Source organism: Chelonoidis abingdonii, chromosome 1 (assembly GCF_003597395.2).
Source record: "Chelonoidis abingdonii isolate Lonesome George chromosome 1, CheloAbing_2.0, whole genome shotgun sequence".
Lineage (NCBI taxonomy): Eukaryota > Metazoa > Chordata > Testudines > Testudinidae > Chelonoidis > Chelonoidis abingdonii.
The window spans coordinates 122,576,721-122,596,448 of NC_133769.1; positions in this window are offsets into that span (position 1 = coordinate 122,576,721).

Genomic DNA, 19,728 nt, shown 5'->3' on the forward strand with positions numbered 1-19,728 from the left:
GTGATTGGAGCACTCACCTGGAATGCAAGATGTCATGTTGTCTGGAGTGATTCACGACTGTGAGTGCCAACCTCAGGGCAGACTGTCAAAAAAGCAGGGCAAAGACCCCAAATGAGTTATATGTTCTGTAATTAGATTTCACCAATTCAGTAAAAATGTGAACTCCTGAAGCACTATAACAGTCTTGCCATGGAGCCACAGACAGTCCCCTTGGACACTCCAGTCTATCTTACCACCTAGGCAAACTGGACTGAGTGATAATTGGTTGCCATAAGTCAAAGATTGCAAAAGATTCAGGTTGCATTCAGTGCCAAGAGACCAGTCACTTACCCCAGTCAATTTGTACCTCAAATCGTCCACCAAAGATAAAGCTTGTAGCCAATCCTATAGTAAACTAAGGATTTATTAACTAGGAAAAAGAAATTAAAAGTTATTTACAGATTAAAGCAGGCAAATACACACACACACGATTTACTGTCTATGGTACCAAAAAGTGAAAGAGTTGTAGTAAGTTGTCAATAGTGAATGTCTTTTAGGCATAACCCAGGTTGACCCTGGGGATATCTGCTTCTGTTTTGTAGATCCAGCCCTTTCAAAATCCAAACAGCAAAAGAGAGAGAGAATTTTTTCTTGTGTCCCTGTTTTATCTCCTTCTACCAGTACTCAAGCTGATGGGATGGGCTTTCTTGCACTTAGCACCCTCAGAGATGTGAGAGGGCCATTAACCAAGTCTTTGTATCTTGATGTTCTACAATAGCCCAGTTAGTTTTGATAATCGTCATTGATGGGCAGTGGACCATTCCTTGTGACTGGGATCACAGGGTCAGAACAAGCATTAGCATGGGACACAGACATTACAACTGAAATTAATACACGCAGCAACTTACAAATATTCCATTGAATCTAAAGATGTTCTTATAGGTCTAATACCTTTCTTGAAGAATAACAACATACAGGTGAACTGGTCTGGTTTCCAGCTATGACTTTGTTAGTGCTCAGCTGATGCCTACAGCCTTGGCAAGAGCTGGCATCTGGTCTGCCAGCATCACATAAGGGAGCTAGGTTCAATTCCCTGAGCCATACCAGGCAGAGTAGGGATCTGAGCCTGGGTATTCCACAGCTTAGGCAGGCCTCTCGCTCTCTCTCCCCAGAAATTCCATCCTGTATCTAAAGATTCTGTATCGAAAGTTTAATTGAAACCGACTCTTTCACTTTGATTAAATGGCATTTTTTGACAAAGCCATTTTGTCAAAAAATTCCTGACCAGCACTAAGTCTGATACAAAGCCTGTTGTAACAGTGAGAGACATAGCATTCGTTTCAAAGGGTTTCCTCTCCACCCTCCAAAAAACAAGTGTTGACTACTTCTCCCGAAAGAGAATTTTCATCAGCCATTGGCTGTCCACAGTTAAAGGTATGATTCCATCCAGTAGAGGGCAGTTGCATAAACACAGTAGCAGATCTAAGTGAATAATTTATTTTTCAGTTTGGTAGCTGAACAAAAGAAAAAAAATGGTTTGTTTCTAACTAAAACTGATGATATTTTGTTTTTCCTCACAGTTTTGTTTTTACCCCTTTAAAAATACCTTAAATAAATCAAGTTAAATTTCTAAATGAAACCCACTTCATTCTGAAAATGTCTAAACAAAGCATTTTGACATTTATGAAAAATCATTTTTATCCAGCTGAGGCAATTCATTAAATTTAACCTGAGTTGATTAATAGTTTCTGTCAACCTGAAATTACAGGTTTTTTTTGGAGGGAGGGGAGAGGTGGATATTCTATTCCAATGCTTAGAGAAAAATTAATATGGAAGTATTATTTACCCCTTCAAGATAACACACAAACTGCGGGTCACCCAATGTAATTAATGGGCAGCAGTTTTTAAAACAAACATAAGGAACTACTTCTTCACACAATGCACAATCACCCCGTGGACCTCGTTGCCAGGGGATGTTGTGAAGGCTCAAAGTATAATTGGATTAAAAAAGAATGAGTTCATGGATAAGCCCATCAATTGGTATGGTCGGGGATGTAGCCCCATGCTCTGGTTTCCCTAAACCTCTGACTACTAGAAGCCTGGACTGGATGATGGTGTCACTGAAGAAATTGCCCTGTTCAGTTCACTCCCTCAGAAGCATCTGGCGTTGGCCACCATCCGAAGACAGGATAATGGAGCTAGATGGACCATTAGTCTGACCCTGGATGGCTGTTCTTATGTACTTACTAACTTTACTGTAGAACCAGAAGTACTAAATTTACAAGCTTTAAGTTGGATCGCAATTTTTCGTATGGATCAAATCCATGCAAACTCCTAATGTGCAATCGGCAGCCAAGGAAGAGGTCTCTTGGTGGTAAAGAAATGAATTTACTATTATTTATTATCTGTATTGCAGTAGTGTCAATAGGCCAGGGCCTCACTTGCTTGGCACTGTAGAAGCATAACAAAGGGATGGTCTCTTGCCAAAAGAGCTTACAAATCTTCCTTCTGCCAAAGAGACTGTGGAGCTGATATTCACACTTTTACCCTAACTCTCTCGTGCCTTGCATAATAGGGTCATATTGGTTCTTCTGTCAGAGGGGGAACCTCTGTAACTGTGGAGATAGGGACTGGATTTATTACGCTTAAGAATGTTAAGCTACCTGGCAGCCTGGCATTCAGTACTCTGTCGTGATGATGCTTTTCACTTTCTATACCACCATTCATGCAAGGATCTCAGTGCTTTACAAATAACAGTGAATTACTCCTTGTGAGAAAAGTTAAAATAAAAGTTGGTCTGAGAGTTAGAACACTTGAGAAACAGACTTTAATATAAATACAGTTTCAAATGTGAAATCTTTTATTTACTAACATTTTAATTTGAAATTATTAAGACAAACAGTAGAGCAGTTCTTATTTTATATATTTTTCCCACCATTCCCTTGATTCAGAAATGTAAATTATACTCCTTTTCAGAGCTACAGTTTCATCAATATGCATTGCTAGCAGCATCTTACTTACAGAATTGACTGTTCCACAATTCTTGGGAGACGATTGTGTTAAACTCAACCTAAAATTCACCTGAACACAATAACTTTGAACACACATTCCTGCCTGAAATTCTAAGAAAGCAAAAACTAGTAGGTTACTAATTCATGTTCTGAAAGTGACATGGAACCCCAATACACTGCCTTTATCTTTTCTAGTATTGCACTCTTCTAAGTTTACTATCTGGCAGAGGCTTGTGTGTGTGCTTCATTTTAGACATGAATAGTCTGATTGAAGTCTGTGGGACTATTCGTGTGCACAAAGTTAAGCACATGGATAAATCCTTGCAGGATTGGGGCCACAGATGGAAATACTTTCATAAATTCTTCCATATCCATTGAAAATTAGACACTATAATTGAAACCAGCTAAAGAATAAAATTGATTTAATAATCACAAATGAATAAATGAAAGACCTTGGTTGAAGAGAGAGAGGAATAAGAGTTTTTGCTGTGCAGTAGATGAGGACAGAGAAAGTTACTTGGTAAAACATTCTGCGAGTGTGTCTTCTGCTAAAAACTCTATTAAAGTCTCTTTGGAGCACCTGTCTGGTATGAAAATAATTCATTTTGTCATACCCAGTAACTCACTTGTAGTGATTTTATGAAAGCTTATGTAGTAGTTTCACCTCTAGCTTTACCCTCTGTTATACTACATCACAAACTCATTTAAATAGTGATATTAATGTTTTCAGAGATCACTACAAATGGTTGGCAGCATCATTGCAGTTAATGTCTCATGGGAGCTATACAACGGAATTTTATCAGCTTGAGGCTGAGGTATTTGATGAAGTAATAACAAACTAGCTTTGAATTGTCTTTCATTACCCTTTATCTCTCCCAGAGAGAATATAATCTTATTCAAATTATAATGTTCTGTGTTATCAATGAGGTTTACTATTTATTTACCTGCACACAGACATGCAAATGCACACGCATTCTCTTCTTTTTACTGTACCTGTAATGAAATTCCTTCACTATCAGAATCATGCATGATCACAAATTACAAACTAGTTACTAGGAAGTATAATTTGCTTACCATTAAAATAATAAAAAAAAATAAAGCCCAGTTCATTCTTTTTTTAAAAGTATCTTAATAAACAGAGTAAAGTCCAATCATTAGAAATGAACTGTATCTTAATTTCTCTTTAAGATGAATATCATATTACAACTGGGAAATGTACAGGTTGCTCCCCTTTGAGAATAGTAACACTTAAAATACTATGTGTAAATAATGTTAGTAGTCCAGGGATTGGAGCAAAGAAATTGATTCTAGTTCTATTTTTAGATTTCCCCTGACTTTCTGTGTGACCTTGGGCAAGCAACTAAACGTTTCTCTGCCCCAGTTTAGCCATCAATTAAATGGGTATATAATAATTATCATGGAGATGAAGACCATATAAATATTACATGTAATACTATATACTTGGGGTACTGTGAGATTAATTAGTTGATTGTAAAGCACTTACTAGCAAAAAGATAGAATATCTGTACATACTCTTATTATAAGTGCAGAACTGGGGTATAGTCACAGAGATAAGCAAATGGGGAAACGTTTTCATAAGATCAGTTGAAAGTAAGGAAAAGCAGTTACACACTTAGCTGACCATACAACTACACAAACAGCCCTCTCAGAGTGGCTGGGTTGAAAGTAAAATATGGTTTGAACAGTCCTGTCCTGGAGTGCCCTTTTCTGTTTGCAAATATAGAAGGTTTATTCTTAATGCTCCTGAATAGCATGAATGTAAAAATGTAGCCCAAGGCTTAACTTAAATGCATGCTGAAGCAAGCAAAGATCACCTTACCAGTTTGATGTTACGCCCACTTCAGAAGTGATCTTGAAAATTGGACTATACTTATCTGTACACTTTCTTCTCATTCTTCCTCTAGAAGGCTTCATGGGTGAAAGAGGGTGGGAATGCAAAATAACCCACTTATTCTGCTGCTAGTTTATGTGCTGACTCAGAATCTCCTCCCCTTTTTATTAGTAGTACAAGATCAGAGCTCTTAAACTTTTGAGGTGTAATTGTGCCACCACCCATGCAGTAGCTGGGTAACTGACTCATTTTCTGATCTTGACTGACACACTAGATTTTTCTCTGTCACTTTGCCATAAGGCCGTTGATTCTGACTGATTTCTAGTCACTCTTTTTACTTACTGCCATTTTAATTAAAAACAGACACAGGGAAGTGATTATTTAAGCCTGCCTTATCAGAACAACATTCAGAGTAAGGACAAACACTCCGCTATTTTCTGCTACATAGTCTTCAGGCTTATGCCACAGAGAAGTGGTAAATATGATTTCCATTCATTCTTTCCCCCAGAACTGGATAGAAACCAAGAACAGAACTATAAACACTAACCAGTAAGATTTGCATTTAAGACCTACTGTGACAAAGTTCCTCCTCTACTTCAGTGGGTCCTGCACTTATTTGGCAGATTTGCTCACTGTGATCTTCCCCACAGTCTAGGTCAACTCCTCCTGTGTCAGATCAGGAGTTGGGAGGTTTGGGGGGAACCCAGGCCTGCTCTCTACTCCAGGTTCCAGCCCAAGGCCCTGTGGATTGCAGCTGTCTATAGTGCCTCCCGTAACAGCTGCATGACAGCTACAACTCCCGGGCTACTTCCCTATAGCCCCCTTTCTTTATCCTCACCACAGGACCTTCCAACTGGTGTCTGATAATGCTTGTGCTCCTTAGTCCTCCAGCAGCACTCGCTCTCAGCTCCTTGCACCTCTTGCTTCTAGCTCCTCTCACATGCTTCCTCTCCTCTGGCTCCCCCTCACCTGACTGGAGTGAGCTCCTTTTTAAACCCAGGTGCCCTGATTAGCCTGCCTTGATTGGCTGCAGGTGTTCTAATCAGCCTGTCTGCCTTAATTGGTTTCTTAGGAGCGTTTCCTGATTCCCTATAAGTGCAGGCCCCTGCTCTGGTCACTCAGGGACAGAAACCTGCTTCTTCTGTGGCCAGTAGTGGATCTTCTTCACTCCTCTGCTGTAGAGGGAAGGAGGGAAAGGGCTGCTGCTGCTGTTCCTGCTGGACGCTGGGCCCTCGCTGGTGCTGCTGCTCTTCCTGCTGCTCCTTGGCTGGGCCAGACATCACCACTTCCATCCTGCCTCCCCATTCTCTGCTACCCTCTAGTTGGCTGCTGATGTCCCATCACCACCCCCCACACCACACCTCGACTGCTGCTGTTGCTCCACCTCAGCCTGGGGGGAGGAGAAAGGCTGCTGAAGGTCTGTTCCCAGAGAAGGAGGGGAATGAGGGCCCTAGCTCTTGTGCTGAGTCACCACCATCTGAGATGGTCCCTCCTGCCGGACACCAGACCACCACCACCTAGAGCTGCTGGACTACTGTGGCTGTGTGCTGGGAGCTGTTGGAGCCCCAAGGAAGAAGGAGGAGGAGAAGGAAGAGGAGAGGACCACCTGCTGCTGGAAGACCACTGTGGAGACTACTGTGAAGGGGGCTTTTCGGACTGAGTCTTTTTTGAACTGTGCCTCTTGTGGTGGGGATTTGGACTGTGTTTGTTGGGACACCAAGGGTGTGGCGTGGAGCCTGCCCCTGTCATCCGTTCCCCTTCGCCCACCACCCATCGTTGCCCCTCCACCACCCCCGCTGGCGTGTTTTCCTTCTGCTTTGGCCTCCTGCCTCTGGGACTGAGTGCTCGCCTGTCACCACCCGCCTTCCATCATTTGGTCTGCAGCAGCAGCAGCTTACATTGACTTTGGCACAAGTGCCCGTGAGCGCACCCCTCCGCCCTCCTCCTGGACTGACCCCTTCCTTTGCCACATTTGTCCGCCCCACCTATTTCCCTCTGTGGCCCTGATAGTTCTGCCCCAGCCTCTGCAGCTGCCCCGTGGTCCCTCTACCCATTCCAGCTCGCCCTCCCCCACCTTGTGCTCCCAAGCCCTGATTGGTCCTCCCCTCGTGCGCCCACGCGCCCCTCCCATCCACTTGTGCCCTTCCCTGTTTGGTTTCCCCTTGTTCACGCACCACCACCCCCCCGTTGTCCCCTCTGATCCCCTAGTGCAACTAGAGACCGGAGCTCCCCTCTGCTGTCTGCCCTGAAACACCTCCCACCTCGTAGACCTTGGTTGCTTCCCCACACGCCTTTGCCTTCCTTTTGGCGCCCTCCCGCCGCCTGCAGCCTAGCAGATTTGGGGGGACCCCCACAGCCGGTGGAAAGGTCGGGGTGGGGAAGAGAGTAAGGCCCGCTAGGAAAGAGCAGGTCCCTCCATTGGGAGACTGCCACGCGCGCGCGCGGCCACCTACGGGTGCCGCCGGCTGCGGCATCCCTCCCCGCTATTCCCTCCACCAGCTCTGCCGGTGTCCCTCCCCAGGCCTCCAGGGCATATGCCCAGGAGGCGGCGGCCCCCCACCTGCTGCTGCTCCTCCGACCGCCGCTTACGCTCCCATCTACAGTGGCTGGGGCCCCTTTCCCACCTTGACCAGGAATCACGACGTCCGTTGCCTCCTGGTGCCCACCTTGCCCCACGTGGAGACCTACGTGCGGGCGTTGGCGGTGGGGCCCACGGCCATTGTGGCGGCCTCCAAAATGTATGGGAAGGTGATCATCTTCCTGGCATTGGAGGCCGCTGCCCAGGAGGCAGTAGAGATGGGCCTGGTGGTGGGGGGCGTGTTCGTCCCTCTGGAGCCGCTGGAAGACCTGGGGGTCCGCTTAATCCTGACCTCCGTCCCTTCCTTCCTGCCCAATGCCGCCCTGTTGCCCGCCCTGTTGCCTGCCCTTTCTTCCCTGGGGCGCCCATCTCCGACATCAGCCCTCTCCCGTTGGGATGCAAGGACCCCGCCCTCCATCACGTCATCTCGTTCCGCCGGCATGTGCAGCTTCAAATGCCACTGGCGGCGTGTAGTGGGGAGGCGCTCGAGGGGTCCTTTCTGGTCCCCTACCAGAGAGCCCACTACCGGGTGCATTACTCGACGGGGGAGGCCCGGTGCTACCTCTGCTAGGCAATGGGGCACGTCTGGAGGGACTGCCCCTTGTCCCGGCACGGAGGAGCGTCCGGGACCCTCGAGCCCTGGCAAGGCACAGGCCCTGTCATCGCTGATGACTCTGGCCGCCTGGCACCCGAAGCTGCCCCTCCTCCTTCTCGGTCCGCCGCTGTGGAAGAGGGTGCAGCGGAGATACCGCCGGGTGTGGGAGAGGGTTCACCCCAGGGAGACTCCTCCTTCATTCCTGCTACCCCACCATTGCCTTCCCGAGTTCCTGAGCCATCGCCCTTGCCCCGCGACCCGACCCCTGTTAGCCAGCCCCCAGATAATGCCATGGAGGGCTGGTCCTTAGTGCAAGGGAAGCGGGGCAAGCGGAAGGCTCGAGTCCTGTTACATCCTTCAGCTGTGGAGACCCCCCAGAAGAGCAGGAAGGGGAGCACTGATGACGAGCCTTCCGCCTTGCCCCCTGACGACTCCTGTTGTGTGGTACCAGCTGGGGACACTGTGGCAGCACCGGAAGGCGACACCACCCCTCCTCCAGGGTCCCTTCCTGTGGTAGCCCCTGAGGGAGTCCCTCTCATCCCCTTTCCATCTAAGGCCCCTTCGAGCACCAAGGTGGGCGTCGCCTCGGGTGCTGGCGGGGAAGGCCCCGGGGTGGCGGATGGTGATCTCCCTTTCATCTATGAGGAGATCGAGGCCCTGGGTCTGACTCCAGTCACGCAGGGGGAGGACGACCCTCTGCCAGCGGGCCTCGATCTGGGCAACCTCACCCCGGTCCCTATGTCCCCGTGTTCCCTTCCCCTGACCGCTGCTTCTGCTCCCACCTATGAGGGTCCCCTGGAATCTTCCATCAGCCCGGCTGCGGGTGGAACCCTGCTGACGGCCGCCGAGCCCATTGAGGCGATGGCCGGTGCCCCGCTGCCGGGACCTGATTCCCAGAGGGTGTCCCTCTTGGGTGTGAAGCACCCAAGCTCCTTCCCTGGCAGGGACCCCGTTGATGACCATCCGTCTCCTGATGCTAGGGCTACCGCCCAAACCATAGTGGCTAGGCCCAGCACCATTGGGGGGTCTCCTTCCCACTCCCTAGATCTCTGATCCTAACCAGGAGGGGCCACCTTCCAGCGGCCCGACTATTGAGGCTTAGAATCCTATTTCTGCCCCTCTCCCCAGTTCCCTTCCTGATCCCCGCCCTGCTCCTGTCCCCTGCCGTATTCCTGATTCCAGCGCTGTCCTTGTCCCCTCCACCTCCCATGCTGCCAGTGCCGCCCCTGGTGATACCCCCCAGGGAGCGGCTTTAGTTGTTTTTCTCCGTCCTGACCCATTGGGGGCTGCTGTTTTCCTTACGCCAACTCCTGTTGAACCGGGGAGTGGGGCAGGTCACGTGGCGTCAGCCCATCGGATGCCATGTCAGGGGTCTGCCCCCTGCCTGCCCGCCTCGGTGGGCCACAGGGCTGTGACAGGGCCCCACTGGGGGACAGTCGTAGATCAGTGACCCCGCCCCCCCATGCACTGAAGGAGGAGCTGCGGGAGTTCCTTGAGGACATCCATGGCTCCCGTAATAAAGTCCAGCTTGCGCTCCGGCGGTGGGGGGATTTCCATCAGGTCCTCTGGTCTGCGAGGGCCCTCATAGGGGAGGGTAAGAGGACCAGGAAGCAGGGTGTTGCGGCCTACGGCAGGTCCACCTCTTCCATGACTCTTTACTCACCTACGGGATAGGTCACGGATTGCTGCGCGTGAGCGTGTCTGCCGGCGAGGATCCCCCCCAGCCCTCCTCATGGCGCCGATCATCTTTGCCATTTTAAACACCCGGGGCTGTAGGATGGGTCTCTGCAGGAGCCAGGTGCTCTCCTTCCTCCGGGAGGGCGGGTACACTGTGGTTTTCCTGCAGGAGATCCATACGGATCCAGCCGCTGAAGCTAGCTGGCGGCTGGAGTTGGGGGACAGGGCCTACTTTAGGTTTGCGCGGCGGGAGTGGCGACCCTGTTCTCCCCCGACCTACAGCCCGAGGTGCTGGGGGTCACCGAGGCTGTGCCGGGCCGCCTGCTGCACCTCCGGGTCCGCATGGAGGGGCTTGTGGTTAATCTCGTCAATGTTTACGCCCCGACAGCGGGCCTGGAGAGGTTGCGTTTTTATCAGCAGGCATCCGCCTTCCTTGGCTCCCTGGATCCTCGTGAGTGCCTGGTCCTGGCGGGGGGACTTTAACACCACCCTTGAGGAACGGGACCACTCAGGGACCGAGCAGTGCCCGGCTGCCGTGGATGTCCTCCGGGAGATCGTCGAACGCCACTCCCTGGTGGACGTTTGTTGCGACCACCACCCGGACGACGTCTCGACGTTCACCTTCGTCCAGGTGGAGGCCCATTGGTCGCGCCACTCCTGGCTGGACCGCATTTACCTGTCGCATTTCCACCTTTCATGGGCCCACTCCTTCAGCGTTCGGCTGGCCCCCTTTTCAGATCACCATCTTGCCACCGTGACGGCCTCTCTCTGCGCGGAGAGGCCGGGGCCGGTCTATTGGCACTTTAATAATAGTTTGCTGGAGGATGCGGGCTTCGTGGCATCCTTCCGGGAGTTCTGGCTGGCCTGGCAAGGGCAGAGGCGCACCTTTCCCTCGGCGCAGCGGTAGTGGAACTGGGGAAGGTGCGCGCCCGCTCTTCTGCCATGACTACACCTGAAGCACCAGCCGACGGAGGGATGCGGCGATAGGGCAGTTGGAACGGGAAGTCTTGGAGCTGGAGAGGTGTCTGGCCATCAGCCCTGAGGATCCATCCCTCTGCGGAGCGTGCCAGGAGAAGCGGGAGGAGCTCCGGGCCCTCAAAGACCATTATTCCCGGGGTGCCTTTGTTCGATCCCGCATCCGCCTCCTTCGGGAGATGATCGCGGCTCCCACTTCTTCTACGCCCTGGAGAAAAGGAGGGGGGCCAAGAAGCACGTCACCCGCCTCCTGGCGGAGGATGGCACCCCCCTCACGGATCTGGCGGAGATGTGCGAGAGGGCCAGGGCCTTCTACGCGACTCTTTTCTCCCCGGATCCAACCGATCCTAACGCTTGCAGAGTGCCCTGGGACGGACTCCCGACGGTCAGCATGGGCGACCGGGACCAGCTAGAGCTACCTCTCACTCTGGCCGAGTTCTCGGAAGCCCTCCGTCGCATGCCACCAATAAATCTCCGGGCATGGACGGGCTGACCGTGGAGTTCTACCGCGTGTTCTGGGACATTCTGAGTCCAGACATGGTCACTATCTGGGCCTAGTCTTTGCAGGGCGGGTCCTCCCTTTCTCGTGCAGGCGAGCCATGCTTGCCTTATTGCCGAAGAAGGGGGGACCTCCGCGACTTATGGAATTGGCATCCCATCTCGCTCCTCAGCACAGACTACAAAATCGTGCAAAGGCCATCTCGATGCTAGGGTCCGTGCTGGTGGACGTGATCCACCCAGACCAGACCTACACCGTCCTGGGATGCACAATTTTGATAACTTGTATCTGGTCCGGGACCTTCTGGAGTTAGGATGTAGGGAAAATCTGTCATTCGCCTCTTGTCCCTGGATCAGAAGAAGGCATTTGACAGGGTGGACCACGAGTATCTCCTGAGCACTCTGCGAGCGTTCGGCTTCGGACCCCGGTTTGTGGGTTTTCTGCAGGTGCTGTACGCTTCTGTGGAGTGTCTGCTCAGGAGCTCAACTGGACCCTGACTAAGCCGGTCAGCTTCGGGCGAGGAGTGCGGCAGGAGTGTCCCCTCTCTGGTCAGCTGTACGCTCTGGTGATCGAGCCTTTCCTCTGTCTCCTCCATCGGAGGCTGACGGGGTTGGTGCTTCAGGAGCCGGAGCTGTGGCTGGTCCTGTCAACATATGCTGACAATGTGCTTCTCGTGGTCCAGGATCTGGATGACTTGGTGTGGGTGGAGGCTTGCCAGGCCATCTACTCAGCAGCCCCCTCCGCCCGGGTCAGCTGGGTCAAGAGCGCTGGCCTGGTGGTCGGGGATGGGTGGCAGGCGAGCTCCCTCCCACCCGCGCTTCAGGCTATCCGGTGGAATGCGGGTCCGCTGCTCTATCTCGGCGTTCATCTTTCTGCCATGCATCCGTCTCCACCAGAGAACTGGCACGGTTTAGAGGGCAGGGTGATGGAGCGACTTCGGAAATGGACGGGACTACTCCGGTGCCTCTCCCTTCAAGGGAGGGCGCTGGTGCTCAATCAGATAGTCCTGTCCATACTCTGGTACCGGCTTAACACCCTGGTCCCGGCACCAGGTTTCCTGGACAACCTTCAGACGACAATTCTGGAGTCCTTTTGGCCAGGGATGCACTGGGTCTCTGTAGGGGTCCTCCACCTGCCCCTGGAGGAGCGGGGGCAGGGCCTGAAGTGCCTACACACTCAGATTCATGTCTTCTGCCTCCAGGCCCTGCAGAGGCTCCTGTATGGTGCAGGTAGTCCAGCGTGGAGTGTATTGGTGCACGCCTTCCTCCACCACTTCCGAGAGCTCTGATACGACCGACAGCTCTTCTACCTCCATCCGAGAGGTCTTCCACGAGACATCTCTGGGCTGTCAGTCTTCTACCAAGACCTCCTCCGGACCTGGAAGCTCTTTTCAACGACCAGGTCCATGGCGGCCACCATGGGGCCGATCTCCTAGTGGAGCCTCTGCTACCCAACCCCCAGTTTCATGTGCAGGTGGCGGAGTCCCCCACGGTATGCCAGAGGCTGGTCTTGGTGAGAGTCATAGGGGTCGGAGACCTCCTGGACTGCGACCGGGGAGACTGGCTGGATCTCCTGACGCTCGCTTAGCGCATGGGGATCTCCAGACCTTGTACTCCCCGGCGCGTACTTCAGGAGGTGAAGGCCGCTATACTGCCCGCTGCTTGGGCGTACCTTGACCGGATCCTGCAAGAGGGCACGCCTCGCCCACCCTCCACCCCAGGCCCTGTGGACCTTTTTATCGGGCCCCTGCCTCGTGGACCCAATCGGCCCCCTCACCCTTTCACTGCGAGCCAGCTGCATGATCTGCAGCCAGTTCTGTTCCAGGCCTCGCCAATGAAACATCTGTACATGCTCCCGTAAGCCTAGCAGGCCCATAAACCAAGCTCCACCCAGAGCTCTAAAGGTTCATTGTGCAGATCTTCACAACTTGGATCTCCTTTCTTATATGAAGGGTATCTTCTCAACCATAAAGGCTAGAGATGTCATTGTTTTTGAAGTGAAAGCTTAGGGATTGTCAATACAGAGAGTTAGTGCACAGCATGGGCATGTACAGCACTCTAACCTGTTGCACACTAACTGGCTATGTGATCCTTGCTACTATGCACTAAATTGAATCAGGCACTTTGACCGACTGCTCAGTCCTTTAGTTGGCGGTCAAAATCTTAGCCCAGGCATTTAAGTACCCCTCTGAAATACTTCCTTTCTTAAAAATATGTCTGACATGAGAGAGGCCAAAGCCATAACCCTGGATTTAAACAAGCTCCCAAAATGTGGAGCTCTCAGACCCTGATCCAAACTTTGTCTTAGGCCCCTTAATATTACCTGAAGGGTTAGACTATAAATCCTGTTACCTTCTTTATAGACATTAAATCAATCCACTTCATAGAAGTAATATTCTTAATCTGAGCTCAAGTCTTAGAGTCCCAACAGTTTTGAGGCAGACAGCTGTAGGCAAGAGGTCCCTCATCTCTGGAATTCATGCTCCCTTTAGTATGAAAGAGCCCAAATTTGTTGATCTCTTAGGACCACTGAGTGGTTTGTGTATTTACTCAGGCTTTTAGTTGTGGGTTAAGAAGGTTGGGTTTTATCTCAGATAGGAAAGTGCTTTTAGTTTTCCTGTGCACTTTTGAATTCTGACTATTGTGTGTGTGTTTTCAAAGGATGCGTACTTAGCTAGAAATATATTGATATGCATAGTATATAAGTTGAGACAATAACAAATACATTTATAACTGGTTGTAGATCTTGATGTGTAGCCAAACAAATTAAAGTACTTCAAAAAGTGTGCTTTTACCACCATAGCTTTTTCAAAGACTGCTTTCCCTGGACTAATTCTTCATCCCTAAAATGATCAAGAGTACCAAGGACATGTGTTTGTTTTTAAAGGTCGGTTTCAATGTAATTTCTTGACGAAGTGGGTATTCACCCACGAAAGCTTATGCTCCCAATATGTCTGTTAGTCTATAAGATGCCACAGGACTCTTTGTTGCTTTTTACAGATGCAGACTAACATGGCTACCCCTCTGATACTTGACATAATGGAATTTCTGTAGTTCACCACAAGATGATTCCTATCCTGGCCTCCCACCCTATCCAACTGTACTGCCTTTTTCTGGTACATTAAGTAGAGATGATCACTCACCCATAGTGAAGATGGGTAAAGATCAAAAAGCATCAGGGATTCAATTCAGATTAATTTTGAACAGCTTGTGTCCCTTCCCAGGGCATATACAAACATTCATGAAACTCTGACAGTCTCTGAAAATGCTCCTCCAGGATTCTAGCCCTTCCCTCTGAGATTCCAAATATGCATCTCTCATGGCTTTCATCCTTTTCTGTGATTCTTCTTCCCTTCACCTAACCTTTTTCAAACTCCTCCTAAATTTAAATTTCCCAGCTAAGAGGATTTTCCAGCAGATCAGAGGCTCTCAAACTGTAGCACTCCCCATCCCCCATCGCGGCATGGAGGAATATTCAGGGGGCAAGCCGTGATGCCAAGTTGCTTTGGCCAGCACCACATGGCAGGGCTTAGGGAGGGAGTGCCGCCACTCCCCCTCTCCCCCAGCACAACTCAGCAGGCCACCCAGCCTGTGGGTCAGTGACAACAATGGCCGCAGCCACACCAATTTCTGCTCCCAGCAACTTCTATGCTCACACTGGCTCTCTGTCCCCAGAGACCATTTCATGTGCCTTCCTGCCTGCCCTCCTGAAAACATGAGGGGGGAGAGGCAGATATTGCATCTATTTTTGTCTGGGTTGAGGATGTGCAACCAAAAATTGCGGGGCCTCAGCTCAAAAAGTTTGAAAACTGCTGGAATAGATCCATGAACTGTACCTCCAGATTGCTGCCACATGCCAGCATGCACTGATATATATTCTTAGGTCCTGCAATACAATGTCTAATGGGGTGCATATATGTATAATGGAGAACATTACAGATCATTCTAGATTCCAAGAAGCTGCAAACCAGATTTCAAGGAAATATAAAGAACGGCAAGAATCTGCAAATGTGACTGTGGAGTAGACCGGGTGAAATTTTTCAGTCAAATAGTTTATTTGCCATTAAAAGTTCACCCCAAAACTATTTGAGAATTCAGGTAGAATTTGGCAAATAGTTTTGGCCAAATAAAAAATGATGAAAAACAATTTGAAAAAGTGGAAACAGTTTGTTTTGACATTTTCAAAATGAAACATTTTGACTTGTCATTTTGAAACAGTCTTGCTTCAAAATTTAGCTGGAAATGTTTAAAAAAAATTAAAAGGAATAAAAACCACCTAAAAACATCATAAAACAAAGAAAAGAATTCATTTTGTGTCAACTAAACATTTCATTCAACCAGAAATGATTTTTTTTTCTATTTTTTGTTCAGCAAGAGAAACCGAAAGACTTCAGTTTTGGTTCAACCTAAAACAATTTTTTTTCAGATTTTTCCGTTCGGCCACCAAGCTGAAAAATCCATTATTGGCTTAACTCTACTGTGGAGTGACTGAAGTACAGATAATGAAGAACCCTATGAAGAACTGTGAATATCTACTGGAGATTGGGAAGAAGATTTTTTTCCACTAACTTCTATTTTCTGGTTTGGGGAAAGGTCTGAAGTCTTGTTTTAACTGAACTGTTTTGCCATCCCCAACTCTAAGGCATGTGGTCGTCAAGAATCCTATCTACTCTACCATTTCATTTAGGAAGCCCTGTCAGTAATTGTGTCCCTAATAGGCATGTTTTCATTGCTGCTAATGCTCTTGTACTGGTGACAAATACTTTGTTGTTACACTGTACTCAGGAGCAATAACGTATCTGGTTGCATACCAGAGATGAGCCCAAGCTGCAAATTTGACTGCTGAATTTGGATATGAATTTAACTAGGATGCGGAGTATTTCTGACCAGGGTTTTCATTTCACCCTTTATAGAGATAGGATCCAGCCATGAAGGCCTAATCCACTTTAGGAGACAGACTCTCCAAGGTTTGAAGGATTTTGGTTTGGGTTTGTCCATCACATTTGTAAGGTGCTTATCATTTTAGGGATTTTTCACAATATGTCCATTGTAGTATTAAACAGTACCTCAGAAGCATAAATGATTATTTTTATTACTGTGTATCTGATGTCAGGGTGAATTGTTTGTCAAAGCAATGTCCAATCATATCAGTACTTAACTCCAGCTAGAAAACTCTAAGGAAAAATAGCTATATAACATCAAGTGCCTCATTTTCTCCTCTTGCACTGAGTGAGCGTATGAAAAGCCAGGAGATCTGCTGAGGATATAACAAGAGTTTGATGGCTTGCAGCAGGTGTTTCATATCAAAGCCACTGAATATTCTGGCACTCCCTGTGCCCATCCAATTCCAGTCAAATCAGTCCTTTGGGGCATTTGTTGCAAAGAGTAGAAAAATTGTATAGTGACTGCAGGCTAAATTTGCAAGACTTTGCACTACAGATGCATGTCTCAAATATACTTTAAAACACGGTCTAAAACCTCTACTCAGACTGGGCTGCAGCTAAGAATGTAGATGGTTATATCATTTTAACGGTGAACTGTTTGTGTGGATTTTTCCTTTGGACTAGGCATTTTTAATATTATTTTGCACAAAAAAAGGTAGGGAGGGGAGGATCTCTGTTGTATCACCCATTTGCAAGTTTTAATGGGAAAAGGGCAGCTTTCATTATACTTCAGTGATTTTAGGTGAATTAAAGGGTCTGCCAAGTAATTATATATAAGTGTATAAATCCAATGCAGAAAAGCTTCCAGTCATCTACTCCAGAATTTCCAGAATACTTGTATAGGTTTTGGAATATATCAGAATTGCAATTCTAGGATCAGAAAGAAATACCCTGCAGGGGGCAAATTTATACATAGAAATAGCAGGTCCTTTTAGGGCCTGACAGATGGAAAGGGCTTTGATATGGATTGTACAAATATACCATTTTAGCTGTCTGTATGGAGATTTACTAAGTTGAACAGACACGAGCCATGGTTGGCCTGCAATTAGAAAAAGTGCATTGCCTGAAAATGACCATAATGGTTTTTACTTCTTTTTAGGTCTACTTGAATAAGCTATTGCCTTTTAAAAAAGTTATCACCCATATATTAAAGTGGAGCTGTGCTATGAAAAGTGACTATATACAAATGGCACCAATAAATCTCTCTGATTTGTTCAGAGAAATTTCTGCTAATTTAAGTGACTTACATAAATCTGTGCTACTATTTGCTTCTATTACCCCAGCAGCAACAACACAGCAAGTAAAGTTTGAGCTGGATTCCATCTTTGTGTGTCTTTGTGTGTGTGTGTGTATGCATCAGCAACAAAGTTGGTTACTAAATTCCAGTCAGTCACACGTGTACAAAATGAGTAAAAGCAATGCGTTTGCACAGGTGTCATGGAAGGCATAATTTGGCTAGTAGCAGCTCTATTACTTGTAATGATTATTATTATTCAATATTAATGCAGTAGAACCTAAACACCACCACCAGGTTGGATCCCAGGGTGATAGATGCTGTAAAAAGAAACAATTAATTTAACTGCCCTAAAGAGCTCACAGTCTAAAAGACAAGGACAGGTGGGATGAGACAAACAAGATGGACAAGGTCAGAAAAGGGGGAGACAAGGGAACAATATATGACGTATCAGTAGAAAAGACCCAGCTTGACTTTCAGATCTTATGGAGAGTATGTAGGCTGGCAAATACATAAATAAGTATGTATCTGTTAACTGAGCTCATTTGATTTGGAAACAGACAATAAATATGGATTCCCCACAATGCCTTTGTCACAAAGCCACTTTTTCAGAGTACCTGATATTTGTTGCCTTGTATGTTTTCTATCCCCATCATCCCTTCTCTTCAAAGTGTGTATGCAGCCATAAGTGGAAGCTATGAGACAATTTGAGTAATATTCATCTGTCTCTTCTCTTGTAATTTCATTCTTCATATTCCCAGTGCTTGACCTAGTTAGGCATCTGGTTTGATAGTCATCTGACTTCAGCCCATTCAAGATAAAATGGTGTGATACTGGTGGGGAGGAATAAGAATTCTTAGGAAGTTGTGATGACCGCTCCACCCGCTGAGCAGCTTTTGTCTCAGTTGCTTGCAGTCAGGGCTTCCTGCTGGGTTCTCAGTCAATGGTGGAGGCCCAAAGTTCCTTTTAATTTTCTTTGAGTCACTGGTCCAGAGATTGTGACCTTTCCTCTATGCTTCAAAACTTATCATTTATCCATCCTCCTGTCACTTGCAGCCTAGACTATTTTAATGAGCTCTAATGAAAACTATACCACTTAGAAGTTTCAGCTATAGCAGAAAGCAGTTGTTCATGTCGCAGTGGGGCAGATGACTCCTTCACTACAAAACTCCAATGCTCTACACTCTATACTAACTTCTACTTTGTTTCTACGTGCAGTTCAAGATGTCTGTTATCAACTCTAAAGCCCTGAACTGTTGGGGAAGTGTCTGTCTTCAGGACTTGCTCTTCCCTGCTGTGTCAATTGCATTTTACTGGAAAGCTCTTGGTGTCTGTCTTCAGGGTAGAACTTCAGGAGACAGGTGACAGGGTATTTTGAGTGGAGAATAGCTCTGGAATTCATTCCCTCCTGTGGTCCATCAGAATCCAAACATGGCTGCTGTTTGTTTGTTTGTTCGTTGGCATAGCCAAGTAAGAGGTGTTTGTTCACTGTCTTTTTATGTAATTTAGGCTGTGAGCCATTTTCCCATTAAATGTTTGGGGATGGTAGAGGGAGGGATTCCACTATTTCTTTTCTGGTTTGGAGTTGATTGTTGGTAACACTTATTTTTATCTGAAATGCATCAGGAGCCTGACTGTGCTCCCATTGAAGTCAATGGGAGTCTTCCATTGATTTTAATGGGCGCTGAATCAGGCGACTGATGCTCTATTGATGAGTACAGAGAAAATAAAATCAGTAGGAGCCACGTTACCGCCTGTCCTGTACGATGACATCCATTGAATAACAGACTTCCTTTTAAAATCCAAGCCCCCGCAAACAGAAATACTAGTTTCCTGCAGAAATGACAAGGCCCAAAGATTGCTGTGTAAATATCTGAGCTTCAATTTCAAATAAAAATCATTACGAAAATAAGACTTTGTGTCTTTTTGAGCCAGACCGGCTTGAGCATTGCACCCACAGGAATCGTGAAACGAAGGGTGCAAAAACAGGCCTGGGGCAAAAGGGATGCCTCAGGGAAGGGCAAGGGTGGAGAGTGAGCCCACCTCAGACTTACCCCCCAGTGGCAGTTCCTGTCACACTGGGCTAGGCCTGGCTCACCACGCTGGGCATTGCAACCTGGGGCAGGGGGTTGTACCCACATGACAGGGGTAGTGGGTGCTGCTGCAAGTGGTCGGTGCTGCCTTGACAGTTTATTATAATGTCCCCATTGAATCAGGAGGCAACATCCACTCCTGCTTTTGAGGGAATGTTGTCATAATATAGGTATGTACAATGCATACACACTGCATAACAATACTGAGCCATGATTGCTGACTGGGAGACGAAATTGCTACTGCAATGTAAATAGTAAAATGTATTACTGAAGCTGGTTGTTATTTTTCATAA